Raw genomic sequence first — 24,103 nt, forward strand, 5'->3', positions numbered from 1 at the left:
TGCCTTGCGAGCAGAAGGAAAATTCAAACAGATTTCTGCAAGAAGACAAAATAAAATGCTTACAGTACCTGGTATTCCTAGGCAGTCTCCCACTCAAGTACTAACCAGGCCCAACTCTGTTTAGCTTCTGAGATCAGACGGGATCAGGCGTTGTCAGAGTGGTTTGGCCGTAAGCAACAGCTTGTTGGAAATGTGCCGTTTTTCTTGCCTTGCGATCAGAAGGAAAATTCTTGCCTTGCGACCAGAAGGAAAATTCAAACAGATTTCTGCAAGAAGACAAAATAAAATGCTTACAGTACCTGGTATTCCTAGGCAGTCTCACACTCAAGTACTAACCAGGCCCAACTCTGTTTAGCTTCTCAGATCAGACAGGATCAGGCATTGTCAGAGTGGTTTGGACGTAAACAACAGTCTGGAAATGTGTGCCTTGCCTTGCCTTGCCTTGCCTTGCGCCCAGAAGGAAAATTCTTGCCTTGCGAGCAGAAGGAAAATTCAAACAGATTTCTGCAAGAAGACAAAATAAAATGCTTACAGTACCTGGTATTCCTAGGCAGTCTCCCACTCAAGTACTAACCAGGCCCAACTCTGTTTAGCTTCTGAAATCAGACGGGATCAGGTGTTGTCAGAGTGGTTTGGCCGTGAGCAACAGTTTGCTGGAAATGTGCCGTTTTTCTTGCCTTGCCTTGCCTTGCGCCCAGAAGGAAAATTATTGCCTTGCGAGCAGAAGGAAAATTCAAACAGATTTCTGCAAGAAGACAAAATAAAATGCTTACAGTACCTGGTATTCCTAGGCAGTCTCCCACTCAAGTACTAACCAGGCCCAACTCTGTTTAGCTTCTGAGATCAGACGGGATCAGGCGTTGTCAGAGTGGTTTGGCCGTAAGCAACAGCTTGTTGGAAATGTGCCGTTTTTCTTGCCTTGCGATCAGAAGGAAAATTCTTGCCTTGCGACCAGAAGGAAAATTCAAACAGATTTCTGCAAGAAGACAAAAATAAAATGCTTACAGTACCTGGTATTCCTAGGCAGTCTCACACTCAAGTACTAACCAGGCCCAACTCTGTTTAGCTTCTCAGATCAGACAGGATCAGGCATTGTCAGAGTGGTTTGGACGTAAACAGCAGTCTGGAAATGTGTGCCTTGCCTTGCCTTGCCTTGCCTTGCGCCCAGAAGGAAAATTCTTGCCTTGCGAGCAGAAGGAAAATTCAAACAGATTTCTGCAAGAAGACAAAATAAAATGCTTACAGTACCTGGTATTCCTAGGCAGTCTCCCACTCAAGTACTAACCAGGCCCAACTCTGTTTAGCTTCTGAAATCAGACGGGATCAGGCATTGTCAGAGTGGTTTGGCCGTGAGCAACAGTTTGCTGGAAATGTGCCGTTTTTCTTGCCTTGCCTTGCCTTGCGCCCAGAAGGAAAATTATTGCCTTGCGAGCAGAAGGAAAATTCAAACAGATTTCTGCAAGAAGACAAAATAAAATGCTTACAGTACCTGGTATTCCTAGGCAGTCTCCCACTCAAGTACTAACCAGGCCCAACTCTGTTTAGCTTCTGAGATCAGACGGGATCAGGCGTTGTCAGAGTGGTTTGGCCGTAAGCAACAGCTTGTTGGAAATGTGCCGTTTTTCTTGCCTTGCGATCAGAAGGAAAATTCTTGCCTTGCGACCAGAAGGAAAATTCAAACAGATTTCTGCAAGAAGACAAAATAAAATGCTTACAGTACCTGGTATTCCTAGGCAGTCTCACACTCAAGTACTAACCAGGCCCAACTCTGTTTAGCTTCTCAGATCAGACAGGATCAGGCATTGTCAGAGTGGTTTGGACGTAAACAACAGTCTGGAAATGTGTGCCTTGCCTTGCCTTGCCTTGCCTTGCCTTGCCTTGCGCCCAGAAGGAAAATTCTTGCCTTGCGAGCAGAAGGAAAATTCAAACAGATTTCTGCAAGAAGACAAAATAAAATGCTTACAGTACCTGGTATTCCTAGGCAGTCTCCCACTCAAGTACTAACCAGGCCCAACTCTGTTTAGCTTCTGAGATCAGACGGGATCAGGCGTTGTCAGAGTGGTTTGGCCGTAAGCAACAGCTTGTTGGAAATGTGCCGTTTTTCTTGCCTTGCGATCAGAAGGAAAATTCTTGCCTTGCGACCAGAAGGAAAATTCAAACAGATTTCTGCAAGAAGACAAAATAAAATGCTTACAGTACCTGGTATTCCTAGGCAGTCTCCCACTCAAGTACTAACCAGGCCCAACTCTGTTTAGCTTCTGAGATCAGACGGGATCAGGCGTTGTCAGAGTGGTTTGGCCGTAAGCAACAGCTTGTTGGAAATGTGCCGTTTTTCTTGCCTTGCGATCAGAAGGAAAATTCTTGCCTTGCGACCAGAAGGAAAATTCAAACAGATTTCTGCAAGAAGACAAAATAAAATGCTTACAGTACCTGGTATTCCTAGGCAGTCTCACACTCAAGTACTAACCAGGCCCAACTCTGTTTAGCTTCTCAGATCAGACAGGATCAGGCATTGTCAGAGTGGTTTGGACGTAAACAACAGTCTGGAAATGTGTGCCTTGCCTTGCCTTGCCTTGCCTTGCCTTGCGCCCAGAAGGAAAATTCTTGCCTTGCGAGCAGAAGGAAAATTCAAACAGATTTCTGCAAGAAGACAAAATAAAATGCTTACAGTACCTGGTATTCCTAGGCAGTCTCCCACTCAAGTACTAACCAGGCCCAACTCTGTTTAGCTTCTGAGATCAGACGGGATCAGGCGTTGTCAGAGTGGTTTGGCCGTAAGCAACAGCTTGTTGGAAATGTGCCGTTTTTCTTGCCTTGCGATCAGAAGGAAAATTCTTGCCTTGCGACCAGAAGGAAAATTCAAACAGATTTCTGCAAGAAGACAAAATAAAATGCTTACAGTACCTGGTATTCCTAGGCAGTCTCCCACTCAAGTACTAACCAGGCCCAACTCTGTTTAGCTTCTGAGATCAGACGGGATCAGGCGTTGTCAGAGTGGTTTGGCCGTAAGCAACAGCTTGTTGGAAATGTGCCGTTTTTCTTGCCTTGCGATCAGAAGGAAAATTCTTGCCTTGCGAGCAGAAGGAAAATTCAAACAGATTTCTGCAAGAAGACAAAATAAAATGCTTACAGTACCTGGTATTCCTAGGCAGTCTCACACTCAAGTACTAACCAGGCCCAACTCTGTTTAGCTTCTCAGATCAGACAGGATCAGGCATTGTCAGAGTGGTTTGGACGTAAACAACAGTCTGGAAATGTGTGCCTTGCCTTGCCTTGCCTTGCCTTGCCTTGCCTTGCCTTGCCTTGCCTTGCCTTGCCTTGCGCCCAGAAGGAAAATTCTTGCCTTGCGAGCAGAAGGAAAATTCAAACAGATTTCTGCAAGAAGACAAAATAAAATGCTTACAGTACCTGGTATTCCTAGGCAGTCTCCCACTCAAGTACTAACCAGGCCCAACTCTGTTTAGCTTCTGAGATCAGACGGGATCAGGCGTTGTCAGAGTGGTTTGGCCGTAAGCAACAGCTTGTTGGAAATGTGCCGTTTTTCTTGCCTTGCGATCAGAAGGAAAATTCTTGCCTTGCGACCAGAAGGAAAATTCAAACAGATTTCTGCAAGAAGACAAAATAAAATGCTTACAGTACCTGGTATTCCTAGGCAGTCTCCCACTCAAGTACTAACCAGGCCCAACTCTGTTTAGCTTCTGAGATCAGATGGGATCAGGCGTTGTCAGAGTGGTTTGGACGTAAACAACAGTCTGGAAATGTGTGCCTTGCCTTGCCTTGCCTTGCCTTGCCTTGCGCCCAGAAGGAAAATTCTTGCCTTGCGAGCAGAAGGAAAATTCAAACAGATTTCTGCAAGAAGACAAAATAAAATGCTTACAGTACCTGGTATTCCTAGGCAGTCTCCCACTCAAGTACTAACCAGGCCCAACTCTGTTTAGCTTCTGAGATCAGACGGGATCAGGCGTTGTCAGAGTGGTTTGGCCGTAAGCAGCAGCTTGTTGGAAATGTGCCGTTTTTCTTGCCTTGCGATCAGAAGGAAAATTCTTGCCTTGCGACCAGAAGGAAAATTCAAACAGATTTCTGCAAGAAGACAAAATAAAATGCTTACAGTACCTGGTATTCCTAGGCAGTCTCCCACTCAAGTACTAACCAGGCCCAACTCTGTTTAGCTTCTGAGATCAGACGGGATCAGGCGTTGTCAGAGTGGTTTGGCCGTAAGCAACAGCTTGTTGGAAATGTGCCGTTTTTCTTGCCTTGCGATCAGAAGGAAAATTCTTGCCTTGCAACCAGAAGGAAAATTCAAACAGATTTCTGCAAGAAGACAAAATAAAATGCTTACAGTACCTGGTATTCCTAGGCAGTCTCACACTCAAGTACTAACCAGGCCCAACTCTGTTTAGCTTCTCAGATCAGACAGGATCAGGCATTGTCAGAGTGGTTTGGACGTAAACAGCAGTCTGGAAATGTGTGCCTTGCCTTGCCTTGCCTTGCCTTGCGCCCAGAAGGAAAATTCTTGCCTTGCGAGCAGAAGGAAAATTCAAACAGATTTCTGCAAGAAGACAAAATAAAATGCTTACAGTACCTGGTATTCCTAGGCAGTCTCCCACTCAAGTACTAACCAGGCCCAACTCTGTTTAGCTTCTGAAATCAGACGGGATCAGGCATTGTCAGAGTGGTTTGGCCGTGAGCAACAGTTTGCTGGAAATGTGCCGTTTTTCTTGCCTTGCCTTGCCTTGCGCCCAGAAGGAAAATTATTGCCTTGCGAGCAGAAGGAAAATTCAAACAGATTTCTGCAAGAAGACAAAATAAAATGCTTACAGTACCTGGTATTCCTAGGCAGTCTCCCACTCAAGTACTAACCAGGCCCAACTCTGTTTAGCTTCTGAGATCAGACGGGATCAGGCGTTGTCAGAGTGGTTTGGCCGTAAGCAACAGCTTGTTGGAAATGTGCCGTTTTTCTTGCCTTGCGATCAGAAGGAAAATTCTTGCCTTGCGACCAGAAGGAAAATTCAAACAGATTTCTGCAAGAAGACAAAATAAAATGCTTACAGTACCTGGTATTCCTAGGCAGTCTCACACTCAAGTACTAACCAGGCCCAACTCTGTTTAGCTTCTCAGATCAGACAGGATCAGGCATTGTCAGAGTGGTTTGGACGTAAACAACAGTCTGGAAATGTGTGCCTTGCCTTGCCTTGCCTTGCCTTGCCTTGCGCCCAGAAGGAAAATTCTTGCCTTGCGAGCAGAAGGAAAATTCAAACAGATTTCTGCAAGAAGACAAAATAAAATGCTTACAGTACCTGGTATTCCTAGGCAGTCTCCCACTCAAGTACTAACCAGGCCCAACTCTGTTTAGCTTCTGAGATCAGACGGGATCAGGTGTTGTCAGAGTGGTTTGGCCGTAAGCAACAGCTTGTTGGAAATGTGCCGTTTTTCTTGCCTTGCGATCAGAAGGAAAATTCTTGCCTTGCGACCAGAAGGAAAATTCAAACAGATTTCTGCAAGAAGACAAAATAAAATGCTTACAGTACCTGGTATTCCTAGGCAGTCTCCCACTCAAGTACTAACCAGGCCCAACTCTGTTTAGCTTCTGAGATCAGACGGGATCAGGCGTTGTCAGAGTGGTTTGGCCGTAAGCAACAGCTTGTTGGAAATGTGCCGTTTTTCTTGCCTTGCGATCAGAAGGAAAATTCTTGCCTTGCGACCAGAAGGAAAATTCAAACAGATTTCTGCAAGAAGACAAAATAAAATGCTTACAGTACCTGGTATTCCTAGGCAGTCTCACACTCAAGTACTAACCAGGCCCAACTCTGTTTAGCTTCTCAGATCAGACAGGATCAGGCATTGTCAGAGTGGTTTGGACGTAAACAACAGTCTGGAAATGTGTGCCTTGCCTTGCCTTGCCTTGCCTTGCCTTGCGCCCAGAAGGAAAATTCTTGCCTTGCGAGCAGAAGGAAAATTCAAACAGATTTCTGCAAGAAGACAAAATAAAATGCTTACAGTACCTGGTATTCCTAGGCAGTCTCCCACTCAAGTACTAACCAGGCCCAACTCTGTTTAGCTTCTGAGATCAGACGGGATCAGGCGTTGTCAGAGTGGTTTGGCCGTAAGCAACAGCTTGTTGGAAATGTGCCGTTTTTCTTGCCTTGCGATCAGAAGGAAAATTCTTGCCTTGCGACCAGAAGGAAAATTCAAACAGATTTCTGCAAGAAGACAAAATAAAATGCTTACAGTACCTGGTATTCCTAGGCAGTCTCCCACTCAAGTACTAACCAGGCCCAACTCTGTTTAGCTTCTGAGATCAGACGGGATCAGGCGTTGTCAGAGTGGTTTGGCCGTAAGCAACAGCTTGTTGGAAATGTGCCGTTTTTCTTGCCTTGCGATCAGAAGGAAAATTCTTGCCTTGCGACCAGAAGGAAAATTCAAACAGATTTCTGCAAGAAGACAAAATAAAATGCTTACAGTACCTGGTATTCCTAGGCAGTCTCACACTCAAGTACTAACCAGGCCCAACTCTGTTTAGCTTCTCAGATCAGACAGGATCAGGCATTGTCAGAGTGGTTTGGACGTAAACAACAGTCTGGAAATGTGTGCCTTGCCTTGCCTTGCCTTGCCTTGCCTTGCGCCCAGAAGGAAAATTCTTGCCTTGCGAGCAGAAGGAAAATTCAAACAGATTTCTGCAAGAAGACAAAATAAAATGCTTACAGTACCTGGTATTCCTAGGCAGTCTCCCACTCAAGTACTAACCAGGCCCAACTCTGTTTAGCTTCTGAGATCAGACGGGATCAGGCGTTGTCAGAGTGGTTTGGCCGTAAGCAACAGCTTGTTGGAAATGTGCCGTTTTTCTTGCCTTGCGATCAGAAGGAAAATTCTTGCCTTGCGACCAGAAGGAAAATTCAAACAGATTTCTGCAAGAAGACAAAATAAAATGCTTACAGTACCTGGTATTCCTAGGCAGTCTCCCACTCAAGTACTAACCAGGCCCAACTCTGTTTAGCTTCTGAGATCAGATGGGATCAGGCGTTGTCAGAGTGGTTTGGACGTAAACAACAGTCTGGAAATGTGTGCCTTGCCTTGCCTTGCCTTGCCTTGCGCCCAGAAGGAAAATTCTTGCCTTGCGAGCAGAAGGAAAATTCAAACAGATTTCTGCAAGAAGACAAAATAAAATGCTTACAGTACCTGGTATTCCTAGGCAGTCTCCCACTCAAGTACTAACCAGGCCCAACTCTGTTTAGCTTCTGAGATCAGACGGGATCAGGCGTTGTCAGAGTGGTTTGGCCGTAAGCAACAGCTTGTTGGAAATGTGCCGTTTTTCTTGCCTTGCGATCAGAAGGAAAATTCTTGCCTTGCGACCAGAAGGAAAATTCAAACAGATTTCTGCAAGAAGACAAAATAAAATGCTTACAGTACCTGGTATTCCTAGGCAGTCTCCCACTCAAGTACTAACCAGGCCCAACTCTGTTTAGCTTCTGAGATCAGACGGGATCAGGCGTTGTCAGAGTGGTTTGGCCGTAAGCAACAGCTTGTTGGAAATGTGCCGTTTTTCTTGCCTTGCGATCAGAAGGAAAATTCTTGCCTTGCGACCAGAAGGAAAATTCAAACAGATTTCTGCAAGAAGACAAAATAAAATGCTTACAGTACCTGGTATTCCTAGGCAGTCTCACACTCAAGTACTAACCAGGCCCAACTCTGTTTAGCTTCTCAGATCAGACAGGATCAGGCATTGTCAGAGTGGTTTGGACGTAAACAACAGTCTGGAAATGTGTGCCTTGCCTTGCCTTGCCTTGCCTTGCCTTGCCTTGCCTTGCCTTGCCTTGCCTTGCCTTGCCTTGCCTTGCCTTGCCTTGCCTTGCCTTGCCTTGCCTTGCCTTGCCTTGCCTTGCCTTGCGCCCAGAAGGAAAATTCTTGCCTTGCGAGCAGAAGGAAAATTCAAACAGATTTCTGCAAGAAGACAAAATAAAATGCTTACAGTACCTGGTATTCCTAGGCAGTCTCACACTCAAGTACTAACCAGGCCCAACTCTGTTTAGCTTCTCAGATCAGACAGGATCAGGCATTGTCAGAGTGGTTTGGACGTAAACAACAGTCTGGAAATGTGTGCCTTGCCTTGCCTTGCCTTGCCTTGCGCCCAGAAGGAAAATTCTTGCCTTGCGAGCAGAAGGAAAATTCAAACAGATTTCTGCAAGAAGACAAAATAAAATGCTTACAGTACCTGGTATTCCTAGGCAGTCTCCCACTCAAGTACTAACCAGGCCCAACTCTGTTTAGCTTCTGAAATCAGACGGGATCAGGCATTGTCAGAGTGGTTTGGCCGTGAGCAACAGTTTGCTGGAAATGTGCCGTTTTTCTTGCCTTGCCTTGCCTTGCGCCCAGAAGGAAAATTATTGCCTTGCGAGCAGAAGGAAAATTCAAACAGATTTCTGCAAGAAGACAAAATAAAATGCTTACAGTACCTGGTATTCCTAGGCAGTCTCCCACTCAAGTACTAACCAGGCCCAACTCTGTTTAGCTTCTGAGATCAGACGGGATCAGGCGTTGTCAGAGTGGTTTGGCCGTAAGCAACAGCTTGTTGGAAATGTGCCGTTTTTCTTGCCTTGCGATCAGAAGGAAAATTCTTGCCTTGCGACCAGAAGGAAAATTCAAACAGATTTCTGCAAGAAGACAAAATAAAATGCTTACAGTACCTGGTATTCCTAGGCAGTCTCACACTCAAGTACTAACCAGGCCCAACTCTGTTTAGCTTCTCAGATCAGACAGGATCAGGCATTGTCAGAGTGGTTTGGACGTAAACAGCAGTCTGGAAATGTGTGCCTTGCCTTGCCTTGCCTTGCCTTGCGCCCAGAAGGAAAATTCTTGCCTTGCGAGCAGAAGGAAAATTCAAACAGATTTCTGCAAGAAGACAAAATAAAATGCTTACAGTACCTGGTATTCCTAGGCAGTCTCCCACTCAAGTACTAACCAGGCCCAACTCTGTTTAGCTTCTGAAATCAGACGGGATCAGGCATTGTCAGAGTGGTTTGGCCGTGAGCAACAGTTTGCTGGAAATGTGCCGTTTTTCTTGCCTTGCCTTGCCTTGCGCCCAGAAGGAAAATTATTGCCTTGCGAGCAGAAGGAAAATTCAAACAGATTTCTGCAAGAAGACAAAATAAAATGCTTACAGTACCTGGTATTCCTAGGCAGTCTCCCACTCAAGTACTAACCAGGCCCAACTCTGTTTAGCTTCTGAGATCAGACGGGATCAGGCGTTGTCAGAGTGGTTTGGCCGTAAGCAACAGCTTGTTGGAAATGTGCCGTTTTTCTTGCCTTGCGATCAGAAGGAAAATTCTTGCCTTGCGACCAGAAGGAAAATTCAAACAGATTTCTGCAAGAAGACAAAATAAAATGCTTACAGTACCTGGTATTCCTAGGCAGTCTCACACTCAAGTACTAACCAGGCCCAACTCTGTTTAGCTTCTCAGATCAGACAGGATCAGGCATTGTCAGAGTGGTTTGGACGTAAACAACAGTCTGGAAATGTGTGCCTTGCCTTGCCTTGCCTTGCCTTGCCTTGCGCCCAGAAGGAAAATTCTTGCCTTGCGAGCAGAAGGAAAATTCAAACAGATTTCTGCAAGAAGACAAAATAAAATGCTTACAGTACCTGGTATTCCTAGGCAGTCTCCCACTCAAGTACTAACCAGGCCCAACTCTGTTTAGCTTCTGAGATCAGACGGGATCAGGCGTTGTCAGAGTGGTTTGGCCGTAAGCAACAGCTTGTTGGAAATGTGCCGTTTTTCTTGCCTTGCGATCAGAAGGAAAATTCTTGCCTTGCGACCAGAAGGAAAATTCAAACAGATTTCTGCAAGAAGACAAAATAAAATGCTTACAGTACCTGGTATTCCTAGGCAGTCTCCCACTCAAGTACTAACCAGGCCCAACTCTGTTTAGCTTCTGAGATCAGACGGGATCAGGCGTTGTCAGAGTGGTTTGGCCGTAAGCAACAGCTTGTTGGAAATGTGCCGTTTTTCTTGCCTTGCGATCAGAAGGAAAATTCTTGCCTTGCGACCAGAAGGAAAATTCAAACAGATTTCTGCAAGAAGACAAAATAAAATGCTTACAGTACCTGGTATTCCTAGGCAGTCTCACACTCAAGTACTAACCAGGCCCAACTCTGTTTAGCTTCTCAGATCAGACAGGATCAGGCATTGTCAGAGTGGTTTGGACGTAAACAACAGTCTGGAAATGTGTGCCTTGCCTTGCCTTGCCTTGCCTTGCCTTGCGCCCAGAAGGAAAATTCTTGCCTTGCGAGCAGAAGGAAAATTCAAACAGATTTCTGCAAGAAGACAAAATAAAATGCTTACAGTACCTGGTATTCCTAGGCAGTCTCCCACTCAAGTACTAACCAGGCCCAACTCTGTTTAGCTTCTGAGATCAGACGGGATCAGGCGTTGTCAGAGTGGTTTGGCCGTAAGCAACAGCTTGTTGGAAATGTGCCGTTTTTCTTGCCTTGCGATCAGAAGGAAAATTCTTGCCTTGCGACCAGAAGGAAAATTCAAACAGATTTCTGCAAGAAGACAAAATAAAATGCTTACAGTACCTGGTATTCCTAGGCAGTCTCCCACTCAAGTACTAACCAGGCCCAACTCTGTTTAGCTTCTGAGATCAGACGGGATCAGGCGTTGTCAGAGTGGTTTGGCCGTAAGCAACAGCTTGTTGGAAATGTGCCGTTTTTCTTGCCTTGCGATCAGAAGGAAAATTCTTGCCTTGCGACCAGAAGGAAAATTCAAACAGATTTCTGCAAGAAGACAAAATAAAATGCTTACAGTACCTGGTATTCCTAGGCAGTCTCACACTCAAGTACTAACCAGGCCCAACTCTGTTTAGCTTCTCAGATCAGACAGGATCAGGCATTGTCAGAGTGGTTTGGACGTAAACAACAGTCTGGAAATGTGTGCCTTGCCTTGCCTTGCCTTGCCTTGCCTTGCCTTGCCTTGCCTTGCCTTGCGCCCAGAAGGAAAATTCTTGCCTTGCGAGCAGAAGGAAAATTCAAACAGATTTCTGCAAGAAGACAAAATAAAATGCTTACAGTACCTGGTATTCCTAGGCAGTCTCCCACTCAAGTACTAACCAGGCCCAACTCTGTTTAGCTTCTGAGATCAGACGGGATCAGGCGTTGTCAGAGTGGTTTGGCCGTAAGCAACAGCTTGTTGGAAATGTGCCGTTTTTCTTGCCTTGCGATCAGAAGGAAAATTCTTGCCTTGCGACCAGAAGGAAAATTCAAACAGATTTCTGCAAGAAGACAAAATAAAATGCTTACAGTACCTGGTATTCCTAGGCAGTCTCCCACTCAAGTACTAACCAGGCCCAACTCTGTTTAGCTTCTGAGATCAGATGGGATCAGGCGTTGTCAGAGTGGTTTGGACGTAAACAACAGTCTGGAAATGTGTGCCTTGCCTTGCCTTGCCTTGCCTTGCCTTGCGCCCAGAAGGAAAATTCTTGCCTTGCGAGCAGAAGGAAAATTCAAACAGATTTCTGCAAGAAGACAAAATAAAATGCTTACAGTACCTGGTATTCCTAGGCAGTCTCCCACTCAAGTACTAACAAGGCCCAACTCTGTTTAGCTTCTGAGATCAGACGGGATCAGGCGTTGTCAGAGTGGTTTGGCCGTAAGCAACAGCTTGTTGGAAATGTGCCGTTTTTCTTGCCTTGCGATCAGAAGGAAAATTCTTGCCTTGCGACCAGAAGGAAAATTCAAACAGATTTCTGCAAGAAGACAAAATAAAATGCTTACAGTACCTGGTATTCCTAGGCAGTCTCCCACTCAAGTACTAACCAGGCCCAACTCTGTTTAGCTTCTGAGATCAGACGGGATCAGGCGTTGTCAGAGTGGTTTGGCCGTAAGCAACAGCTTGTTGGAAATGTGCCGTTTTTCTTGCCTTGCGATCAGAAGGAAAATTCTTGCCTTGCGACCAGAAGGAAAATTCAAACAGATTTCTGCAAGAAGACAAAATAAAATGCTTACAGTACCTGGTATTCCTAGGCAGTCTCCCACTCAAGTACTAACCAGGCCCAACTCTGTTTAGCTTCTGAAATCAGACGGGATCAGGCATTGTCAGAGTGGTTTGGCCGTGAGCAACAGTTTGCTGGAAATGTGCCGTTTTTCTTGCCTTGCCTTGCCTTGCGCCCAGAAGGAAAATTATTGCCTTGCTAGCAGAAGGAAAATTCAAACAGATTTCTGCAAGAAGACAAAATAAAATGCTTACAGTACCTGGTATTCCTAGGCAGTCTCCCACTCAAGTACTAACCAGGCCCAACTCTGTTTAGCTTCTGAGATCAGACGGGATCAGGCGTTGTCAGAGTGGTTTGGCCGTAAGCAACAGCTTGTTGGAAATGTGCCGTTTTTCTTGCCTTGCGATCAGAAGGAAAATTCTTGCCTTGCGACCAGAAGGAAAATTCAAACAGATTTCTGCAAGAAGACAAAATAAAATGCTTACAGTACCTGGTATTCCTAGGCAGTCTCACACTCAAGTACTAACCAGGCCCAACTCTGTTTAGCTTCTCAGATCAGACAGGATCAGGCATTGTCAGAGTGGTTTGGACGTAAACAACAGTCTGGAAATGTGTGCCTTGCCTTGCCTTGCCTTGCCTTGCGCCCAGAAGGAAAATTCTTGCCTTGCGAGCAGAAGGAAAATTCAAACAGATTTCTGCAAGAAGACAAAATAAAATGCTTAGAGTACCTGGTATTCCTAGGCAGTCTCCCACTCAAGTACTAACCAGGCCCAACTCTGTTTAGCTTCTGAAATCAGACGGGATCAGGCATTGTCAGAGTGGTTTGGCCGTGAGCAACAGTTTGCTGGAAATGTGCCGTTTTTCTTGCCTTGCCTTGCCTTGCACCCAGAAGGAAAATTATTGCCTTGCGAGCAGAAGGAAAATTCAAACAGATTTCTGCAAGAAGACAAAATAAAATGCTTACAGTACCTGGTATTCCTAGGCAGTCTCCCACTCAAGTACTAACCAGGCCCAACTCTGTTTAGCTTCTGAGATCAGACGGGATCAGGCGTTGTCAGAGTGGTTTGGCCGTAAGCAACAGCTTGTTGGAAATGTGCCGTTTTTCTTGCCTTGCGATCAGAAGGAAAATTCTTGCCTTGCGACCAGAAGGAAAATTCAAACAGATTTCTGCAAGAAGACAAAATAAAATGCTTACAGTACCTGGTATTCCTAGGCAGTCTCACACTCAAGTACTAACCAGGCCCAACTCTGTTTAGCTTCTCAGATCAGACAGGATCAGGCATTGTCAGAGTGGTTTGGACGTAAACAACAGTCTGGAAATGTGTGCCTTGCCTTGCCTTGCCTTGCCTTGCCTTGCGCCCAGAAGGAAAATTCTTGCCTTGCGAGCAGAAGGAAAATTCAAACAGATTTCTGCAAGAAGACAAAATAAAATGCTTACAGTACCTGGTATTCCTAGGCAGTCTCCCACTCAAGTACTAACCAGGCCCAACTCTGTTTAGCTTCTGAAATCAGACGGGATCAGGCATTGTCAGAGTGGTTTGGCCGTGAGCAACAGTTTGCTGGAAATGTGCCGTTTTTCTTGCCTTGCCTTGCCTTGCGCCCAGAAGGAAAATTATTGCCTTGCTAGCAGAAGGAAAATTCAAACAGATTTCTGCAAGAAGACAAAATAAAATGCTTACAGTACCTGGTATTCCTAGGCAGTCTCCCACCCAAGTACTAACCAGGCCCAACTCTGTTTAGCTTCTGAGATCAGACGGGATCAGGCGTTGTCAGAGTGGTTTGGCCGTAAGCAATAGCTTGTTGGAAATGTGCCGTTTTTCTTGCCTTGCGATCAGAAGGAAAATTCTTGCCTTGCGACCAGAAGGAAAATTCAAACAGATTTCTGCAAGAAGACAAAATAAAATGCTTACAGTACCTGGTATTCCTAGGCAGTCTCACACTCAAGTACTAACCAGGCCCAACTCTGTTTAGCTTCTGAGATCAGACGGGATCAGGCGTTGTCAGAGTGGTTTGGCCGTAAGCAACAGCTTGTTGGAAATGTGCCGTTTTTCTTGCCTTGCGATCAGAAGGAAAATTCTTGCCTTGCGACCAGAAGGAAAATTCAAACAGATTTCTGCAAGAAGACAAAATAAAATGCTTACAGTACCTGGTATTCCTAGGCAGTCTCACACTCAAGTACTAACCAGGCCCAACTCTGTTTAGCTTCTCAGATCAGACAGGATCAGGCATTGTCAGAGTGGTTTGGACGTAAACAACAGTCTGGAAATGTGTGCCTTGCCTTGCCTTGCCTTGCCTTGCCTTGCCTTGCTCCCAGAAGGAAAATTCTTGCCTTGCGAGCAGAAGGAAAATTCAAACAGATTTCTGCAAGAAGACAAAATAAAATGCTTACAGTACCTGGTATTCCTAGGCAGTCTCACACTCAAGTACTAACCAGGCCCAACTCTGTTTAGCTTCTCAGATCAGACAGGATCAGGCATTGTCAGAGTGGTTTGGACGTAAACAGCAGTCTGGAAATGTGTGCCTTGCCTTGCCTTGCCTTGCCTTGCGCCCAGAAGGAAAATTCTTGCCTTGCGAGCAGAAGGAAAATTCAAACAGATTTCTGCAAGAAGACAAAATAAAATGCTTACAGTACCTGGTATTCCTAGGCAGTCTCCCACTCAAGTACTAACAAGGCCCAACTCTGTTTAGCTTCTGAGATCAGACGGGATCAGGCGTTGTCAGAGTGGTTTGGCCGTAAGCAACAGCTTGTTGGAAATGTGCCGTTTTTCTTGCCTTGCGATCAGAAGGAAAATTCTTGCCTTGCGACCAGAAGGAAAATTCAAACAGATTTCTGCAAGAAGACAAAATAAAATGCTTACAGTACCTGGTATTCCTAGGCAGTCTCCCACTCAAGTACTAACCAGGCCCAACTCTGTTTAGCTTCTGAGATCAGACGGGATCAGGCGTTGTCAGAGTGGTTTGGCCGTAAGCAACAGGTTGTTGGAAATGTGCCGTTTTTCTTGCCTTGCGATCAGAAGGAAAATTCTTGCCTTGCGACCAGAAGGAAAATTCAAACAGATTTCTGCAAGAAGACAAAATAAAATGCTTACAGTACCTGGTATTCCTAGGCAGTCTCCCACTCAAGTACTAACCAGGCCCAACTCTGTTTAGCTTCTGAAATCAGACGGGATCAGGCATTGTCAGAGTGGTTTGGCCGTGAGCAACAGTTTGCTGGAAATGTGCCGTTTTTCTTGCCTTGCCTTGCCTTGCGCCCAGAAGGAAAATTATTGCCTTGCTAGCAGAAGGAAAATTCAAACAGATTTCTGCAAGAAGACAAAATAAAATGCTTACAGTACCTGGTATTCCTAGGCAGTCTCCCACTCAAGTACTAACCAGGCCCAACTCTGTTTAGCTTCTGAGATCAGACGGGATCAGGCGTTGTCAGAGTGGTTTGGCCGTAAGCAACAGCTTGTTGGAAATGTGCCGTTTTTCTTGCCTTGCGATCAGAAGGAAAATTCTTGCCTTGCGACCAGAAGGAAAATTCAAACAGATTTCTGCAAGAAGACAAAATAAAATGCTTACAGTACCTGGTATTCCTAGGCAGTCTCACACTCAAGTACTAACCAGGCCCAACTCTGTTTAGCTTCTCAGATCAGACAGGATCAGGCATTGTCAGAGTGGTTTGGACGTAAACAACAGTCTGGAAATGTGTGCCTTGCCTTGCCTTGCCTTGCCTTGCGCCCAGAAGGAAAATTCTTGCCTTGCGAGCAGAAGGAAAATTCAAACAGATTTCTGCAAGAAGACAAAATAAAATGCTTACAGTACCTGGTATTCCTAGGCAGTCTCCCACTCAAGTACTAACCAGGCCCAACTCTGTTTAGCTTCTGAAATCAGACGGGATCAGGCATTGTCAGAGTGGTTTGGCCGTGAGCAACAGTTTGCTGGAAATGTGCCGTTTTTCTTGCCTTGCCTTGCCTTGCACCCAGAAGGAAAATTATTGCCTTGCGAGCAGAAGGAAAATTCAAACAGATTTCTGCAAGAAGACAAAATAAAATGCTTACAGTACCTGGTATTCCTAGGCAGTCTCCCACTCAAGTACTAACCAGGCCCAACTCTGTTTAGCTTCTGAGATCAGACGGGATCAGGCGTTGTCAGAGTGGTTTGGCCGTAAGCAACAGCTTGTTGGAAATGTGCCGTTTTTCTTGCCTTGCGATCAGAAGGAAAATTCTTGCCTTGCGACCAGAAGGAAAATTCAAACAGATTTCTGCAAGAAGACAAAATAAAATGCTTACAGTACCTGGTATTCCTAGGCAGTCTCACACTCAAGTACTAACCAGGCCCAACTCTGTTTAGCTTCTCAGATCAGACAGGATCAGGCATTGTCAGAGTGGTTTGGACGTAAACAACAGTCTGGAAATGTGTGCCTTGCCTTGCCTTGCCTTGCCTTGCCTTGCGCCCAGAAGGAAAATTCTTGCCTTGCGAGCAGAAGGAAAATTCAAACAGATTTCTGCAAGAAGACAAAATAAAATGCTTACAGTACCTGGTATTCCTAGGCAGTCTCCCACTCAAGTACTAACCAGGCCCAACTCTGTTTAGCTTCTGAAATCAGACGGGATCAGGCATTGTCAGAGTGGTTTGGCCGTGAGCAACAGTTTGCTGGAAATGTGCCGTTTTTCTTGCCTTGCCTTGCCTTGCGCCCAGAAGGAAAATTATTGCCTTGCTAGCAGAAGGAAAATTCAAACAGATTTCTGCAAGAAGACAAAATAAAATGCTTACAGTACCTGGTATTCCTAGGCAGTCTCCCACCCAAGTACTAACCAGGCCCAACTCTGTTTAGCTTCTGAGATCAGACGGGATCAGGCGTTGTCAGAGTGGTTTGGCCGTAAGCAATAGCTTGTTGGAAATGTGCCGTTTTTCTTGCCTTGCGATCAGAAGGAAAATTCTTGCCTTGCGACCAGAAGGAAAATTCAAACAGATTTCTGCAAGAAGACAAAATAAAATGCTTACAGTACCTGGTATTCCTAGGCAGTCTCACACTCAAGTACTAACCAGGCCCAACTCTGTTTAGCTTCTGAGATCAGACGGGATCAGGCGTTGTCAGAGTGGTTTGGCCGTAAGCAACAGCTTGTTGGAAATGTGCCGTTTTTCTTGCCTTGCGATCAGAAGGAAAATTCTTGCCTTGCGACCAGAAGGAAAATTCAAACAGATTTCTGCAAGAAGACAAAATAAAATGCTTACAGTACCTGGTATTCCTAGGCAGTCTCACACTCAAGTACTAACCAGGCCCAACTCTGTTTAGCTTCTCAGATCAGACAGGATCAGGCATTGTCAGAGTGGTTTGGACATAAACAACAGTCTGGAAATGTGTGCCTTGCCTTGCCTTGCCTTGCCTTGCCTTGCCTTGCCTTGCCTTGCCTTGCCTTGCCTTGCCTTGCCTTGCTCCCAGAAGGAAAATTCTTGCCTTGCGAGCAGAAGGAAAATTCAAACAGATTTCTGCAAGAAGACAAAATAAAATGCTTACAGTACCTGGTATTCCTAGGCAGTCTCACACTCAAGTACTAACCAGGCCCAACTCTGTTTAGCTTCTCAGATCAGACAGGATCAGGCATTGTCAGAGTGGTTTGGACGTAAACAGCAGTCTGGAAATGTGTGCCTTGCCTTGCCTTGCCTTGCCTTGCGCCCAGAAGGAAAATTCTTGCCTTGCGAGCAGAAGGAAAATTCAAACAGATTTCTGCAAGAAGACAAAATAAAATGCTTACAGTACCTGGTATTCCTAGGCAGTCTCCCACTCAAGTACTAACCAGGCCCAACTCTGTTTAGCTTCTGAAATCAGACGGGATCAGGCATTGTCAGAGTGGTTTGGCCGTGAGCAACAGTTTGCTGGAAATGTGCCGTTTTTCTTGCCTTGCCTTGCCTTGCGCCCAGAAGGAAAATTATTGCCTTGCGAGCAGAAGGAAAATTCAAACAGATTTCTGCAAGAAGACAAAATAAAATGCTTACAGTACCTGGTATTCCTAGGCAGTCTCCCACTCAAGTACTAACCAGGCCCAACTCTGTTTAGCTTCTGAGATCAGACGGGATCAGGCGTTGTCAGAGTGGTTTGGCCGTAAGCAACAGCTTGTTGGAAATGTGCCGTTTTTCTTGCCTTGCGATCAGAAGGAAAATTCTTGCCTTGCGACCAGAAGGAAAATTCAAACAGATTTCTGCAAGAAGACAAAATAAAATGCTTACAGTACCTGGTATTCCTAGGCAGTCTAACACTCAAGTACTAACCAGGCCCAACTCTGTTTAGCTTCTCAGATCAGACAGGATCAGGCATTGTCAGAGTGGTTTGGACGTAAACAACAGTCTGGAAATGTGTGCCTTGCCTTGCCTTGCCTTGCCTTGCGCCCAGAAGGAAAATTCTTGCCTTGCGAGCAGAAGGAAAATTCAAACAGATTTCTGCAAGAAGACAAAATAAAATGCTTACAGTACCTGGTATTCCTAGGCAGTCTCCCACTCAAGTACTAACCAGGCCCAACTCTGTTTAGCTTCTGAGATCAGACGGGATCAGGCGTTCTCAGAGTGGTTTGGCCGTAAGCAACAGCTTGTTGGAAATGTGCCGTTTTTCTTGCCTTGCGATCAGAAGGAAAATTCTTGCCTTGCGACCAGAAGGAAAATTCAAACAGATTTCTGCAAGAAGACAAAATAAAATGCTTACAGTACCTGGTATTCCTAGGCAGTCTCACACTCAAGTACTAACCAGGCCCAACTCTGTTTAGCTTCTCAGATCAGACAGGATCAGGCATTGTCAGAGTGGTTTGGACGTAAACAACAGTCTGGAAATGTGTGCCTTGCCTTGCCTTGCCTTGCGCCCAGAAGGAAAATTCTTGCCTTGCGAGCAGAAGGAAAATTCAAACAGATTTCTGCAAGAAGACAAAATAAAATGCTTACAGTACCTGGTATTCCTAGGCAGTCTCCCACTCAAGTACTAACCAGGCAAAACTCTGTTTAGCTTCTGAAATCAGACGGGATCAGGCATTGTCAGAGTGGTTTGGCCGTGAGCAACAGTTTGCTGGAAATGTGCCGTTTTTCTTGCCTTGCCTTGCCTTGCGCCCAGAAGGAAAATTATTGCCTTGCGAGCAGAAGGAAAATTCAAACAGATTTCTGCAAGAAGACAAAATAAAATGCTTACAGTACCTGGTATTCCTAGGCAGTCTCCCACTCAAGTACTAACCAGGCCCAACTCTGTTTAGCTTCTGAGATCAGACGGGATCAGGCGTTGTCAGAGTGGTTTGGCCGTAAGCAACAGCTCGTTGGAAATGTGCCGTTTTTCTTGCCTTGCGATCAGAAGGAAAATTCTTGCCTTGCGACCAGAAGGAAAATTCAAACAGATTTCTGCAAGAAGACAAAATAAAATGCTTACAGTACCTGGTATTCCTAGGCAGTCTCACACTCAAGTACTAACCAGGCCCAACTCTGTTTAGCTTCTCAGATCAGACAGGATCAGGCATTGTCAGAGTGGTTTGGACGTAAACAACAGTCTGGAAATGTGTGCCTTGCCTTGCCTTGCCTTGCCTTGCGCCCAGAAGGAAAATTCTTGCCTTGCGAGCAGAAGGAAAATTCAAACAGATTTCTGCAAGAAGACAAAATAAAATGCTTACAGTACCTGGTATTCCTAGGCAGTCTCCCACTCAAGTACTAACCAGGCCCAACTCTGTTTAGCTTCTGAAATCAGACGGGATCAGGCATTGTCAGAGTGGTTTGGCCGTGAGCAACAGTTTGCTGGAAATGTGCCGTTTTTCTTGCCTTGCCTTGCCTTGCACCCAGAAGGAAAATTATTGCCTTGCGAGCAGAAGGAAAATTCAAACAGATTTCTGCAAGAAGACAAAATAAAATGCTTACAGTACCTTGTATTCCTAGGCAGTCTCCCACTCAAGTACTAACCAGGCCCAACTCTGTTTAGCTTCTGAGATCAGACGGGATCAGGCGTTGTCAGAGTGGTTTGGCCGTAAGCAACAGCTTGTTGGAAATGTGCCGTTTTTCTTGCCTTGCGATCAGAAGGAAAATTCTTGCCTTGCGACCAGAAGGAAAATTCAAACAGATTTCTGCAAGAAGACAAAATAAAATGCTTACAGTACCTGGTATTCCTAGGCAGTCTCACACTCAAGTACTAACCAGGCCCAACTCTGTTTAGCTTCTCAGATCAGACAGGATCAGGCATTGTCAGAGTGGTTTGGACGTAAACAACAGTCTGGAAATGTGTGCCTTGCCTTGCCTTGCCTTGCCTTGCCTTGCGCCCAGAAGGAAAATTCTTGCCTTGCGAGCAGAAGGAAAATTCAAACAGATTTCTGCAAGAAGACAAAATAAAATGCTTACAGTACCTGGTATTCCTAGGCAGTCTCCCACTCAAGTACTAACCAGGCCCAACTCTGTTTAGCTTCTGAAATCAGACGGGATCAGGCATTGTCAGAGTGGTTTGGCCGTGAGCAACAGTTTGCTGGAAATGTGCCGTTTTTCTTGCCTTGCCTTGCCTTGCGCCCAGAAGGAAAATTATTGCCTTGCTAGCAGAAGGAAAATTCAAACAGATTTCTGCAAGAAGACAAAATAAAATGCTTACAGTACCTGGTATTCCTAGGCAGTCTCCCACTCAAGTACTAACCAGGCCCAACTCTGTTTAGCTTCTGAGATCAGACGGGATCAGGCGTTGTCAGAGTGGTTTGGCCGTAAGCAATAGCTTGTTGGAAATGTGCCGTTTTTCTTGCCTTGCGATCAGAAGGAAAATTCTTGCCTTGCGACCAGAAGGAAAATTCAAACAGATTTCTGCAAGAAGACAAAATAAAATGCTTACAGTACCTGGTATTCCTAGGCAGTCTCACACTCAAGTACTAACCAGGCCCAACTCTGTTTAGCTTCTCAGATCAGACAGGATCAGGCATTGTCAGAGTGGTTTGGATGTAAACAACAGTCTGGAAATGTGTGCCTTGCCATGCCTTGCCTTGCCTTGCGCCCAGAAGGAAAATTCTTGCCTTGCGAGCAGAAGGAAAATTCAAACAGATTTCTGCAAGAAGACAAAATAAAATGCTTACAGTACCTGGTATTCCTAGGCAGTCTCCCACTCAAGTACTAACCAGGCCCAACTCTGTTTAGCTTCTGAGATCAGACGGGATCAGGCGTTCTCAGAGTGGTTTGGCCGTAAGCAACAGCTTGTTGGAAATGTGCCGTTTTTCTTGCCTTGCGATCAGAAGGAAAATTCTTGCCTTGCGACCAGAAGGAAAATTCAAACAGATTTCTGCAAGAAGACAAAATAAAATGCTTACAGTACCTGGTATTCCTAGGCAGTCTCACACTCAAGTACTAACCAGGCCCAACTCTGTTTAGCTTCTCAGATCAGACAGGATCAGGCATTGTCAGAGTGGTTTGGACGTAAACAACAGTCTGGAAATGTGTGCCTTGCCTTGCCTTGCCTTGCGCCCAGAAGGAAAATTCTTGCCTTGCGAGCAGAAGGAAAATTCAAACAGATTTCTGCAAGAAGACAAAATAAAATGCTTACAGTACCTGGTATTCCTAGGCAGTCTCCCACTCAAGTACTAACCAGGCAAAACTCTGTTTAGCTTCTGAAATCAGACGGGATCAGGCATTGTCAGAGTGGTTTGGCCGTGAGCAACAGTTTGCTGGAAATGTGCCGTTTTTCTTGCCTTGCCTTGCCTTGCGCCCAGAAGGAAAATTATTGCCTTGCGAGCAGAAGGAAAATTCAAACAGATTTCTGCAAGAAGACAAAATAAAATGCTTACAGTACCTGGTATTCCTAGGCAGTCTCCCACTCAAGTACTAACCAGGCCCAACTCTGTTTAGCTTCTGAGATCAGACGGGATCAGGCGTTGTCAGAGTGGTTTGGCCGTAAGCAACAGCTTGTTGGAAATGTGCCGTTTTTCTTGCCTTGCGATCAGAAGGAAAATTCTTGCCTTGCGACCAGAAGGAAAATTCAAACAGATTTCTGCAAGAAGACAAAATAAAATGCTTACAGTACCTGGTATTCCTAGGCAGTCTCACACTCAAGTACTAACCAGGCCCAACTCTGTTTAGCTTCTCAGATCAGACAGGATCAGGCATTGTCAGAGTGGTTTGGACGTAAACAACAGTCTGGAAATGTGTGCCTTGCCTTGCCTTGCCTTGCCTTGCGCCCAGAAGGAAAATTCTTGCCTTGCGAGCAGAAGGAAAATTCAAACAGATTTCTGCAAGAAGACAAAATAAAATGCTTACAGTACCTGGTATTCCTAGGCAGTCTCCCACTCAAGTACTAACCAGGCCCAACTCTGTTTAGCTTCTGAAATCAGACGGGATCAGGCATTGTCAGAGTGGTTTGGCCGTGAGCAACAGTTTGCTGGAAATGTGCCGTTTTTCTTGCCTTGCCTTGCCTTGCACCCAGAAGGAAAATTATTGCCTTGCGAGCAGAAGGAAAATTCAAACAGATTTCTGCAAGAAGACAAAATAAAATGCTTACAGTACCTGGTATTCCTAGGCAGTCTCCCACTCAAGTACTAACCAGGCCCAACTCTGTTTAGCTTCTGAGATCAGACGGGATCAGGCGTTGTCAGAGTGGTTTGGCCGTAAGCAACAGCTTGTTGGAAATGTGCCGTTTTTCTTGCCTTGCGATCAGAAGGAAAATTCTTGCCTTGCGACCAGAAGGAAAATTCAAACAGATTTCTGCAAGAAGACAAAATAAAATGCTTACAGTACCTGGTATTCCTAGGCAGTCTCACACTCAAGTACTAACCAGGCCCAACTCTGTTTAGCTTCTCAGATCAGACAGGATCAGGCATTGTCAGAGTGGTTTGGACGTAAACAACAGTCTGGAAATGTGTGCCTTGCCTTGCCTTGCCTTGCCTTGCCTTGCGCCCAGAAGGAAAATTCTTGCCTTGCGAGCAGAAGGAAAATTCAAACAGATTTCTGCAAGAAGACAAAATAAAATGCTTACAGTACCTGGTATTCCTAGGCAGTCTCCCACTCAAGTACTAACCAGGCCCAACTCTGTTTAGCTTCTGAAATCAGACGGGATCAGGCATTGTCAGAGTGGTTTGGCCGTGAGCAACAGTTTGCTGGAAATGTGCCGTTTTTCTTGCCTTGCCTTGCCTTGCGCCCAGAAGGAAAATTATTGCCTTGCTAGCAGAAGGAAAATTCAAACAGATTTCTGCAAGAAGACAAAATAAAATGCTTACAGTACCTGGTATTCCTAGGCAGTCTCCCACTCAAGTACTAACCAGGCCCAACTCTGTTTAGCTTCTGAGATCAGACGGGATCAGGCGTTGTCAGAGTGGTTTGGCCGTAAGCAATAGCTTGTTGGAAATGTGCCGTTTTTCTTGCCTTGCGATCAGAAGGAAAATTCTTGCCTTGCGACCAGAAGGAAAATTCAAACAGATTTCTGCAAGAAGACAAAATAAAATGCTTACAGTACCTGGTATTCCTAGGCAGTCTCACACTCAAGTACTAACCAGGCCCAACTCTGTTTAGCTTCTCAGATCAGACAGGATCAGGCATTGTCAGAGTGGTTTGGACGTAAACAACAGTCTGGAAATGTGTGCCTTGCCTTGCCTTGCCTTGCCTTGCCTTGCCTTGCCTTGCTCCCAGAAGGAAAATTCTTGCCTTGCGAGCAGAAGGAAAATTCAAACAGATTTCTGCAAGAAGACAAAATAAAATGCTTACAGTACCTGGTATTCCTAGGCAGTCTCACACTCAAGTACTAACCAGGCCCAACTCTGTTTAGCTTCTCAGATCAGACAGGATCAGGCATTGTCAGAGTGGTTTGGACGTAAACAACAGTCTGGAAATGTGTGCCTTGCCTTGCCTTGCCTTGCCTTGCCTTGCCTTGCCTTGCTCCCAGAAGGAAAATTCTTGCCTTGCGAGCAGAAGGAAAATTCAAACAGATTTCTGCAAGAAGACAAAATAAAATGCTTACAGTACCTGGTATTCCTAGGCAGTCTCACACTCAAGTACTAACCAGGCCCAACTCTGTTTAGCTTCTCAGATCAGACAGGATCAGGCATTGTCAGAGTGGTTTGGACGTAAACAGCAGTCTGGAAATGTGTGCCTTGCCTTGCCTTGCCTTGCCTTGCGCCCAGAAGGAAAATTCTTGCCTTGCGAGCAGAAGGAAAATTCAAACAGA

General features: G+C 45.4%; 41 non-coding genes and 59 pseudogenes across 41 annotated transcripts; all 100 read right to left on the reverse strand.

Moving 5' to 3' along the window:
• Positions 1-56: 56 nt before the first annotated feature.
• On the reverse strand, positions 57-175 carry LOC132877178 (5S ribosomal RNA). The gene has a single exon (XR_009652864.1). It is a non-coding gene; the product is annotated as a 5S ribosomal RNA (ribosomal RNA).
• A 112-nt stretch (positions 176-287) lies between these two features.
• LOC132880198 (5S ribosomal RNA) lies at positions 288-406 on the reverse strand (annotated as a pseudogene).
• A 119-nt stretch (positions 407-525) lies between these two features.
• Positions 526-644, reverse strand: LOC132878144 (5S ribosomal RNA; annotated as a pseudogene).
• Positions 645-766: 122 nt separating this feature from the next.
• Positions 767-885, reverse strand: LOC132877191 (5S ribosomal RNA). Its single transcript, XR_009652875.1, has one exon. It is a non-coding gene; the product is annotated as a 5S ribosomal RNA (ribosomal RNA).
• Positions 886-998: 113 nt separating this feature from the next.
• On the reverse strand, positions 999-1,117 carry LOC132880199 (5S ribosomal RNA; annotated as a pseudogene).
• Positions 1,118-1,236: 119 nt separating this feature from the next.
• Positions 1,237-1,355, reverse strand: LOC132879049 (5S ribosomal RNA; annotated as a pseudogene).
• Positions 1,356-1,477: 122 nt separating this feature from the next.
• LOC132877204 (5S ribosomal RNA) lies at positions 1,478-1,596 on the reverse strand. Its single transcript, XR_009652887.1, has one exon. It is a non-coding gene; the product is annotated as a 5S ribosomal RNA (ribosomal RNA).
• A 112-nt stretch (positions 1,597-1,708) lies between these two features.
• LOC132880200 (5S ribosomal RNA) lies at positions 1,709-1,827 on the reverse strand (annotated as a pseudogene).
• Positions 1,828-1,956: 129 nt separating this feature from the next.
• On the reverse strand, positions 1,957-2,075 carry LOC132877215 (5S ribosomal RNA). Its single transcript, XR_009652898.1, has one exon. It is a non-coding gene; the product is annotated as a 5S ribosomal RNA (ribosomal RNA).
• Positions 2,076-2,187: 112 nt separating this feature from the next.
• LOC132877227 (5S ribosomal RNA) lies at positions 2,188-2,306 on the reverse strand. Its single transcript, XR_009652910.1, has one exon. It is a non-coding gene; the product is annotated as a 5S ribosomal RNA (ribosomal RNA).
• Positions 2,307-2,418: 112 nt separating this feature from the next.
• Positions 2,419-2,537, reverse strand: LOC132880201 (5S ribosomal RNA; annotated as a pseudogene).
• A 124-nt stretch (positions 2,538-2,661) lies between these two features.
• LOC132877239 (5S ribosomal RNA) lies at positions 2,662-2,780 on the reverse strand. The gene has a single exon (XR_009652921.1). It is a non-coding gene; the product is annotated as a 5S ribosomal RNA (ribosomal RNA).
• Positions 2,781-2,892: 112 nt separating this feature from the next.
• Positions 2,893-3,011, reverse strand: LOC132877250 (5S ribosomal RNA). The gene has a single exon (XR_009652932.1). It is a non-coding gene; the product is annotated as a 5S ribosomal RNA (ribosomal RNA).
• Positions 3,012-3,123: 112 nt separating this feature from the next.
• LOC132880203 (5S ribosomal RNA) lies at positions 3,124-3,242 on the reverse strand (annotated as a pseudogene).
• Positions 3,243-3,396: 154 nt separating this feature from the next.
• LOC132877261 (5S ribosomal RNA) lies at positions 3,397-3,515 on the reverse strand. The gene has a single exon (XR_009652943.1). It is a non-coding gene; the product is annotated as a 5S ribosomal RNA (ribosomal RNA).
• A 112-nt stretch (positions 3,516-3,627) lies between these two features.
• On the reverse strand, positions 3,628-3,746 carry LOC132878050 (5S ribosomal RNA; annotated as a pseudogene).
• Positions 3,747-3,870: 124 nt separating this feature from the next.
• LOC132877272 (5S ribosomal RNA) lies at positions 3,871-3,989 on the reverse strand. Its single transcript, XR_009652954.1, has one exon. It is a non-coding gene; the product is annotated as a 5S ribosomal RNA (ribosomal RNA).
• A 112-nt stretch (positions 3,990-4,101) lies between these two features.
• LOC132877284 (5S ribosomal RNA) lies at positions 4,102-4,220 on the reverse strand. Its single transcript, XR_009652965.1, has one exon. It is a non-coding gene; the product is annotated as a 5S ribosomal RNA (ribosomal RNA).
• Positions 4,221-4,332: 112 nt separating this feature from the next.
• LOC132880204 (5S ribosomal RNA) lies at positions 4,333-4,451 on the reverse strand (annotated as a pseudogene).
• Positions 4,452-4,570: 119 nt separating this feature from the next.
• Positions 4,571-4,689, reverse strand: LOC132879050 (5S ribosomal RNA; annotated as a pseudogene).
• A 122-nt stretch (positions 4,690-4,811) lies between these two features.
• LOC132877296 (5S ribosomal RNA) lies at positions 4,812-4,930 on the reverse strand. The gene has a single exon (XR_009652978.1). It is a non-coding gene; the product is annotated as a 5S ribosomal RNA (ribosomal RNA).
• A 112-nt stretch (positions 4,931-5,042) lies between these two features.
• Positions 5,043-5,161, reverse strand: LOC132880205 (5S ribosomal RNA; annotated as a pseudogene).
• Positions 5,162-5,285: 124 nt separating this feature from the next.
• On the reverse strand, positions 5,286-5,404 carry LOC132877372 (5S ribosomal RNA). Its single transcript, XR_009653052.1, has one exon. It is a non-coding gene; the product is annotated as a 5S ribosomal RNA (ribosomal RNA).
• A 112-nt stretch (positions 5,405-5,516) lies between these two features.
• LOC132877308 (5S ribosomal RNA) lies at positions 5,517-5,635 on the reverse strand. The gene has a single exon (XR_009652989.1). It is a non-coding gene; the product is annotated as a 5S ribosomal RNA (ribosomal RNA).
• A 112-nt stretch (positions 5,636-5,747) lies between these two features.
• On the reverse strand, positions 5,748-5,866 carry LOC132880206 (5S ribosomal RNA; annotated as a pseudogene).
• Positions 5,867-5,990: 124 nt separating this feature from the next.
• On the reverse strand, positions 5,991-6,109 carry LOC132877320 (5S ribosomal RNA). Its single transcript, XR_009653001.1, has one exon. It is a non-coding gene; the product is annotated as a 5S ribosomal RNA (ribosomal RNA).
• Positions 6,110-6,221: 112 nt separating this feature from the next.
• On the reverse strand, positions 6,222-6,340 carry LOC132877332 (5S ribosomal RNA). The gene has a single exon (XR_009653012.1). It is a non-coding gene; the product is annotated as a 5S ribosomal RNA (ribosomal RNA).
• A 112-nt stretch (positions 6,341-6,452) lies between these two features.
• LOC132880207 (5S ribosomal RNA) lies at positions 6,453-6,571 on the reverse strand (annotated as a pseudogene).
• A 124-nt stretch (positions 6,572-6,695) lies between these two features.
• On the reverse strand, positions 6,696-6,814 carry LOC132877343 (5S ribosomal RNA). Its single transcript, XR_009653024.1, has one exon. It is a non-coding gene; the product is annotated as a 5S ribosomal RNA (ribosomal RNA).
• A 112-nt stretch (positions 6,815-6,926) lies between these two features.
• On the reverse strand, positions 6,927-7,045 carry LOC132878051 (5S ribosomal RNA; annotated as a pseudogene).
• Positions 7,046-7,164: 119 nt separating this feature from the next.
• On the reverse strand, positions 7,165-7,283 carry LOC132877355 (5S ribosomal RNA). Its single transcript, XR_009653035.1, has one exon. It is a non-coding gene; the product is annotated as a 5S ribosomal RNA (ribosomal RNA).
• A 112-nt stretch (positions 7,284-7,395) lies between these two features.
• LOC132877366 (5S ribosomal RNA) lies at positions 7,396-7,514 on the reverse strand. The gene has a single exon (XR_009653046.1). It is a non-coding gene; the product is annotated as a 5S ribosomal RNA (ribosomal RNA).
• Positions 7,515-7,626: 112 nt separating this feature from the next.
• On the reverse strand, positions 7,627-7,745 carry LOC132880208 (5S ribosomal RNA; annotated as a pseudogene).
• A 214-nt stretch (positions 7,746-7,959) lies between these two features.
• Positions 7,960-8,078, reverse strand: LOC132880209 (5S ribosomal RNA; annotated as a pseudogene).
• A 119-nt stretch (positions 8,079-8,197) lies between these two features.
• Positions 8,198-8,316, reverse strand: LOC132879051 (5S ribosomal RNA; annotated as a pseudogene).
• A 122-nt stretch (positions 8,317-8,438) lies between these two features.
• Positions 8,439-8,557, reverse strand: LOC132877378 (5S ribosomal RNA). Its single transcript, XR_009653058.1, has one exon. It is a non-coding gene; the product is annotated as a 5S ribosomal RNA (ribosomal RNA).
• A 112-nt stretch (positions 8,558-8,669) lies between these two features.
• Positions 8,670-8,788, reverse strand: LOC132880210 (5S ribosomal RNA; annotated as a pseudogene).
• A 119-nt stretch (positions 8,789-8,907) lies between these two features.
• Positions 8,908-9,026, reverse strand: LOC132879053 (5S ribosomal RNA; annotated as a pseudogene).
• A 122-nt stretch (positions 9,027-9,148) lies between these two features.
• On the reverse strand, positions 9,149-9,267 carry LOC132877389 (5S ribosomal RNA). The gene has a single exon (XR_009653069.1). It is a non-coding gene; the product is annotated as a 5S ribosomal RNA (ribosomal RNA).
• Positions 9,268-9,379: 112 nt separating this feature from the next.
• Positions 9,380-9,498, reverse strand: LOC132880211 (5S ribosomal RNA; annotated as a pseudogene).
• Positions 9,499-9,622: 124 nt separating this feature from the next.
• LOC132877401 (5S ribosomal RNA) lies at positions 9,623-9,741 on the reverse strand. Its single transcript, XR_009653080.1, has one exon. It is a non-coding gene; the product is annotated as a 5S ribosomal RNA (ribosomal RNA).
• Positions 9,742-9,853: 112 nt separating this feature from the next.
• LOC132877412 (5S ribosomal RNA) lies at positions 9,854-9,972 on the reverse strand. Its single transcript, XR_009653091.1, has one exon. It is a non-coding gene; the product is annotated as a 5S ribosomal RNA (ribosomal RNA).
• A 112-nt stretch (positions 9,973-10,084) lies between these two features.
• On the reverse strand, positions 10,085-10,203 carry LOC132880212 (5S ribosomal RNA; annotated as a pseudogene).
• Positions 10,204-10,327: 124 nt separating this feature from the next.
• LOC132877424 (5S ribosomal RNA) lies at positions 10,328-10,446 on the reverse strand. The gene has a single exon (XR_009653102.1). It is a non-coding gene; the product is annotated as a 5S ribosomal RNA (ribosomal RNA).
• Positions 10,447-10,558: 112 nt separating this feature from the next.
• LOC132877437 (5S ribosomal RNA) lies at positions 10,559-10,677 on the reverse strand. Its single transcript, XR_009653114.1, has one exon. It is a non-coding gene; the product is annotated as a 5S ribosomal RNA (ribosomal RNA).
• A 112-nt stretch (positions 10,678-10,789) lies between these two features.
• On the reverse strand, positions 10,790-10,908 carry LOC132880215 (5S ribosomal RNA; annotated as a pseudogene).
• A 144-nt stretch (positions 10,909-11,052) lies between these two features.
• On the reverse strand, positions 11,053-11,171 carry LOC132877448 (5S ribosomal RNA). Its single transcript, XR_009653125.1, has one exon. It is a non-coding gene; the product is annotated as a 5S ribosomal RNA (ribosomal RNA).
• Positions 11,172-11,283: 112 nt separating this feature from the next.
• On the reverse strand, positions 11,284-11,402 carry LOC132878053 (5S ribosomal RNA; annotated as a pseudogene).
• A 124-nt stretch (positions 11,403-11,526) lies between these two features.
• Positions 11,527-11,645, reverse strand: LOC132878150 (5S ribosomal RNA; annotated as a pseudogene).
• Positions 11,646-11,757: 112 nt separating this feature from the next.
• Positions 11,758-11,876, reverse strand: LOC132877460 (5S ribosomal RNA). Its single transcript, XR_009653138.1, has one exon. It is a non-coding gene; the product is annotated as a 5S ribosomal RNA (ribosomal RNA).
• Positions 11,877-11,988: 112 nt separating this feature from the next.
• LOC132879054 (5S ribosomal RNA) lies at positions 11,989-12,107 on the reverse strand (annotated as a pseudogene).
• A 122-nt stretch (positions 12,108-12,229) lies between these two features.
• On the reverse strand, positions 12,230-12,348 carry LOC132877472 (5S ribosomal RNA). Its single transcript, XR_009653149.1, has one exon. It is a non-coding gene; the product is annotated as a 5S ribosomal RNA (ribosomal RNA).
• A 112-nt stretch (positions 12,349-12,460) lies between these two features.
• Positions 12,461-12,579, reverse strand: LOC132880216 (5S ribosomal RNA; annotated as a pseudogene).
• A 119-nt stretch (positions 12,580-12,698) lies between these two features.
• On the reverse strand, positions 12,699-12,817 carry LOC132879634 (5S ribosomal RNA; annotated as a pseudogene).
• A 122-nt stretch (positions 12,818-12,939) lies between these two features.
• LOC132877483 (5S ribosomal RNA) lies at positions 12,940-13,058 on the reverse strand. The gene has a single exon (XR_009653160.1). It is a non-coding gene; the product is annotated as a 5S ribosomal RNA (ribosomal RNA).
• Positions 13,059-13,170: 112 nt separating this feature from the next.
• On the reverse strand, positions 13,171-13,289 carry LOC132880217 (5S ribosomal RNA; annotated as a pseudogene).
• Positions 13,290-13,413: 124 nt separating this feature from the next.
• LOC132879055 (5S ribosomal RNA) lies at positions 13,414-13,532 on the reverse strand (annotated as a pseudogene).
• A 122-nt stretch (positions 13,533-13,654) lies between these two features.
• On the reverse strand, positions 13,655-13,773 carry LOC132878540 (5S ribosomal RNA). The gene has a single exon (XR_009653740.1). It is a non-coding gene; the product is annotated as a 5S ribosomal RNA (ribosomal RNA).
• Positions 13,774-13,885: 112 nt separating this feature from the next.
• Positions 13,886-14,004, reverse strand: LOC132878178 (5S ribosomal RNA; annotated as a pseudogene).
• A 112-nt stretch (positions 14,005-14,116) lies between these two features.
• Positions 14,117-14,235, reverse strand: LOC132880218 (5S ribosomal RNA; annotated as a pseudogene).
• Positions 14,236-14,364: 129 nt separating this feature from the next.
• On the reverse strand, positions 14,365-14,483 carry LOC132880219 (5S ribosomal RNA; annotated as a pseudogene).
• A 119-nt stretch (positions 14,484-14,602) lies between these two features.
• Positions 14,603-14,721, reverse strand: LOC132878151 (5S ribosomal RNA; annotated as a pseudogene).
• A 112-nt stretch (positions 14,722-14,833) lies between these two features.
• Positions 14,834-14,952, reverse strand: LOC132877494 (5S ribosomal RNA). Its single transcript, XR_009653171.1, has one exon. It is a non-coding gene; the product is annotated as a 5S ribosomal RNA (ribosomal RNA).
• A 112-nt stretch (positions 14,953-15,064) lies between these two features.
• LOC132879056 (5S ribosomal RNA) lies at positions 15,065-15,183 on the reverse strand (annotated as a pseudogene).
• A 122-nt stretch (positions 15,184-15,305) lies between these two features.
• On the reverse strand, positions 15,306-15,424 carry LOC132877505 (5S ribosomal RNA). Its single transcript, XR_009653182.1, has one exon. It is a non-coding gene; the product is annotated as a 5S ribosomal RNA (ribosomal RNA).
• Positions 15,425-15,536: 112 nt separating this feature from the next.
• LOC132880220 (5S ribosomal RNA) lies at positions 15,537-15,655 on the reverse strand (annotated as a pseudogene).
• Positions 15,656-15,774: 119 nt separating this feature from the next.
• Positions 15,775-15,893, reverse strand: LOC132879057 (5S ribosomal RNA; annotated as a pseudogene).
• Positions 15,894-16,015: 122 nt separating this feature from the next.
• LOC132877517 (5S ribosomal RNA) lies at positions 16,016-16,134 on the reverse strand. The gene has a single exon (XR_009653193.1). It is a non-coding gene; the product is annotated as a 5S ribosomal RNA (ribosomal RNA).
• Positions 16,135-16,246: 112 nt separating this feature from the next.
• Positions 16,247-16,365, reverse strand: LOC132880221 (5S ribosomal RNA; annotated as a pseudogene).
• A 124-nt stretch (positions 16,366-16,489) lies between these two features.
• LOC132879058 (5S ribosomal RNA) lies at positions 16,490-16,608 on the reverse strand (annotated as a pseudogene).
• Positions 16,609-16,730: 122 nt separating this feature from the next.
• LOC132879725 (5S ribosomal RNA) lies at positions 16,731-16,849 on the reverse strand. The gene has a single exon (XR_009653868.1). It is a non-coding gene; the product is annotated as a 5S ribosomal RNA (ribosomal RNA).
• Positions 16,850-16,961: 112 nt separating this feature from the next.
• LOC132878179 (5S ribosomal RNA) lies at positions 16,962-17,080 on the reverse strand (annotated as a pseudogene).
• A 112-nt stretch (positions 17,081-17,192) lies between these two features.
• LOC132881235 (5S ribosomal RNA) lies at positions 17,193-17,311 on the reverse strand (annotated as a pseudogene).
• A 164-nt stretch (positions 17,312-17,475) lies between these two features.
• LOC132880222 (5S ribosomal RNA) lies at positions 17,476-17,594 on the reverse strand (annotated as a pseudogene).
• A 119-nt stretch (positions 17,595-17,713) lies between these two features.
• Positions 17,714-17,832, reverse strand: LOC132879059 (5S ribosomal RNA; annotated as a pseudogene).
• A 122-nt stretch (positions 17,833-17,954) lies between these two features.
• Positions 17,955-18,073, reverse strand: LOC132877528 (5S ribosomal RNA). Its single transcript, XR_009653204.1, has one exon. It is a non-coding gene; the product is annotated as a 5S ribosomal RNA (ribosomal RNA).
• A 350-nt stretch (positions 18,074-18,423) lies between these two features.
• Positions 18,424-18,542, reverse strand: LOC132876736 (5S ribosomal RNA). Its single transcript, XR_009652441.1, has one exon. It is a non-coding gene; the product is annotated as a 5S ribosomal RNA (ribosomal RNA).
• Positions 18,543-18,654: 112 nt separating this feature from the next.
• Positions 18,655-18,773, reverse strand: LOC132880223 (5S ribosomal RNA; annotated as a pseudogene).
• Positions 18,774-18,887: 114 nt separating this feature from the next.
• On the reverse strand, positions 18,888-19,006 carry LOC132879967 (5S ribosomal RNA; annotated as a pseudogene).
• Positions 19,007-19,128: 122 nt separating this feature from the next.
• On the reverse strand, positions 19,129-19,247 carry LOC132877539 (5S ribosomal RNA). Its single transcript, XR_009653215.1, has one exon. It is a non-coding gene; the product is annotated as a 5S ribosomal RNA (ribosomal RNA).
• Positions 19,248-19,359: 112 nt separating this feature from the next.
• LOC132880224 (5S ribosomal RNA) lies at positions 19,360-19,478 on the reverse strand (annotated as a pseudogene).
• Positions 19,479-19,597: 119 nt separating this feature from the next.
• Positions 19,598-19,716, reverse strand: LOC132879060 (5S ribosomal RNA; annotated as a pseudogene).
• A 122-nt stretch (positions 19,717-19,838) lies between these two features.
• LOC132878177 (5S ribosomal RNA) lies at positions 19,839-19,957 on the reverse strand (annotated as a pseudogene).
• A 112-nt stretch (positions 19,958-20,069) lies between these two features.
• LOC132880226 (5S ribosomal RNA) lies at positions 20,070-20,188 on the reverse strand (annotated as a pseudogene).
• A 124-nt stretch (positions 20,189-20,312) lies between these two features.
• LOC132879061 (5S ribosomal RNA) lies at positions 20,313-20,431 on the reverse strand (annotated as a pseudogene).
• Positions 20,432-20,553: 122 nt separating this feature from the next.
• On the reverse strand, positions 20,554-20,672 carry LOC132877551 (5S ribosomal RNA). Its single transcript, XR_009653227.1, has one exon. It is a non-coding gene; the product is annotated as a 5S ribosomal RNA (ribosomal RNA).
• Positions 20,673-20,784: 112 nt separating this feature from the next.
• On the reverse strand, positions 20,785-20,903 carry LOC132881215 (5S ribosomal RNA; annotated as a pseudogene).
• Positions 20,904-21,022: 119 nt separating this feature from the next.
• On the reverse strand, positions 21,023-21,141 carry LOC132876738 (5S ribosomal RNA). The gene has a single exon (XR_009652443.1). It is a non-coding gene; the product is annotated as a 5S ribosomal RNA (ribosomal RNA).
• Positions 21,142-21,253: 112 nt separating this feature from the next.
• On the reverse strand, positions 21,254-21,372 carry LOC132880227 (5S ribosomal RNA; annotated as a pseudogene).
• A 114-nt stretch (positions 21,373-21,486) lies between these two features.
• On the reverse strand, positions 21,487-21,605 carry LOC132879968 (5S ribosomal RNA; annotated as a pseudogene).
• A 122-nt stretch (positions 21,606-21,727) lies between these two features.
• LOC132877563 (5S ribosomal RNA) lies at positions 21,728-21,846 on the reverse strand. Its single transcript, XR_009653238.1, has one exon. It is a non-coding gene; the product is annotated as a 5S ribosomal RNA (ribosomal RNA).
• Positions 21,847-21,958: 112 nt separating this feature from the next.
• LOC132880228 (5S ribosomal RNA) lies at positions 21,959-22,077 on the reverse strand (annotated as a pseudogene).
• Positions 22,078-22,196: 119 nt separating this feature from the next.
• On the reverse strand, positions 22,197-22,315 carry LOC132879063 (5S ribosomal RNA; annotated as a pseudogene).
• A 122-nt stretch (positions 22,316-22,437) lies between these two features.
• On the reverse strand, positions 22,438-22,556 carry LOC132877574 (5S ribosomal RNA). The gene has a single exon (XR_009653249.1). It is a non-coding gene; the product is annotated as a 5S ribosomal RNA (ribosomal RNA).
• A 112-nt stretch (positions 22,557-22,668) lies between these two features.
• LOC132880230 (5S ribosomal RNA) lies at positions 22,669-22,787 on the reverse strand (annotated as a pseudogene).
• Positions 22,788-22,911: 124 nt separating this feature from the next.
• LOC132879065 (5S ribosomal RNA) lies at positions 22,912-23,030 on the reverse strand (annotated as a pseudogene).
• Positions 23,031-23,152: 122 nt separating this feature from the next.
• On the reverse strand, positions 23,153-23,271 carry LOC132877585 (5S ribosomal RNA). Its single transcript, XR_009653260.1, has one exon. It is a non-coding gene; the product is annotated as a 5S ribosomal RNA (ribosomal RNA).
• A 112-nt stretch (positions 23,272-23,383) lies between these two features.
• LOC132880231 (5S ribosomal RNA) lies at positions 23,384-23,502 on the reverse strand (annotated as a pseudogene).
• A 134-nt stretch (positions 23,503-23,636) lies between these two features.
• On the reverse strand, positions 23,637-23,755 carry LOC132880232 (5S ribosomal RNA; annotated as a pseudogene).
• Positions 23,756-23,889: 134 nt separating this feature from the next.
• On the reverse strand, positions 23,890-24,008 carry LOC132880233 (5S ribosomal RNA; annotated as a pseudogene).
• Between the last annotated feature and the right edge of the window lie 95 nt (positions 24,009-24,103).

Source organism: Neoarius graeffei, assembly GCF_027579695.1.
Source record: "Neoarius graeffei isolate fNeoGra1 chromosome 18 unlocalized genomic scaffold, fNeoGra1.pri SUPER_18_unloc_1, whole genome shotgun sequence".
NCBI lineage: Eukaryota > Metazoa > Chordata > Actinopteri > Siluriformes > Ariidae > Neoarius > Neoarius graeffei.